Raw genomic sequence first — 1,399 nt, 5'->3', positions numbered from 1 at the left:
TGGGTGGAGTTGGGATGTGTGGCTGCCACTTGCCAGAGGTCACAGGTCAGAGTCAGGGAGCAAGCAGGTGGTCCTGCCCCGGTGTAGCAGCCCACTATGCTGCCTCCTCACCTCCAGGTATTTCAGAGCCTTATCCACATCGTCCGGGTCAGACAAGCAGCCGGCCCAGAGGAATGTGGTTAATGCTTAAAACTTACAAATCTTTGACGCTGAAGGACATATTAGAACCAGTCACCTTTCTCCTCGTCTCACAGGACAGCTTTCAGGGTGACCTAGCTCAGTTTCTGTAAATTTCAGTATTTCACAGCCTGGGAGTCATTCTCCTGGTGGCACTGGGTTTAGAAGGAGTAACCAGGGCCCCTCCTCGGACCCTACAGATACTCTCTACAAAGAACTGAGCAGGAGGAGGGCAATTTACTTCTAACTCCTCACCTCCTCCCTGAAGCCCTCCCTGCCTCCCCCAGGCAAACCACGCTCATCCTCCACCCCCAGCTGCCCCGTCCTGCCCTTCACACCCTACGGTGACTGTTCACTCCGCTGCTGGGCTCCCTCTTGCCTGAGCTCCTGGGGCCAGGCCTCTGCTCAGGAACCATAATTGCTCCCTCTGATTCTGGCCCAGGCCTGTGCTCAGCACGGTCTGTTACGCACTTTCTCCCCTTTGTCTGAGGCTCAGAGAGGGCAGCCTTTTGCCCAAGGCTGCACAGCTCCTGTCCTCTAGCCCGGCCCCAGGGCCCTGGCACCCACTGCACAGAGCGGGGCTCCCGGGTCATGCATGTGCCGCCTTGGGCTGCTTTCTCAGCAGCCCCCACCCAAAGGGAAAAACCTGAGCCCCTTCCTCTGCTGCTGCTAAGTCGCGTCAGTTGTGTCCGACTCTGTGCGACCCCATAGACGGCAGCCCACCAGGCTCCGCCATCCCTGGGATTCTCCAGGCAAGAACATGGGAGTGGGTTGCCATTTCCTTCTCCAATGCACGAAAGTGAAAAGTGAAAGTGAAGACGCTCAGTCATGTCCGACTCTTCTCGACCCCATGGACTGTAGCCCACCAGGCTCCTCTGTCCATGGGATTTTCCAGGCAAGAGTACTGGAGTGGGGTGCCATTGCCTTCTCCAAGCCCCTTCCTCTGCTCCCCTCCAAATCTCCGACAGGCTGGCCTCTCTCCCACTAAACCCCCTCACGTGTGTAGGGCTGGGAAGGGATGAACAGAAAACACCTGATGTAGAGCAGCGAGCCCTGCTCTGACGCTTCCGCGCTCTCCCCGGGCATGCTCATCCACGCCCACCTCACTGGAGAAAGCTGTTGGGGTTTCATCCACACCTGGGCCAGAACTGGAGGCCCTGAGCCTCTGGGCCTGGCTTCACGGTGGCCACAGAGATTCGGGGGGCACTGGGAGCCAGAGGAG

At 58.5% G+C, this 1,399-nt stretch overlaps 1 protein-coding gene across 1 annotated transcript in view; it reads left to right on the top strand.

Annotated features, from left to right (window-relative positions):
• Positions 1-1,399, top strand: part of TREH (trehalase (brush-border membrane glycoprotein)) — a 12,187-nt gene that overhangs the window by 7,416 nt on the left and 3,372 nt on the right. The window lies entirely within an intron of this gene.

This window comes from Bison bison, unplaced genomic scaffold, assembly GCF_000754665.1.
Source record: "Bison bison bison isolate TAMUID 2011002044 unplaced genomic scaffold, Bison_UMD1.0 scf7180017864518, whole genome shotgun sequence".
NCBI lineage: Eukaryota > Metazoa > Chordata > Mammalia > Artiodactyla > Bovidae > Bison > Bison bison.
This window is presented reverse-complemented; position numbering and strand designations above follow the sequence as displayed.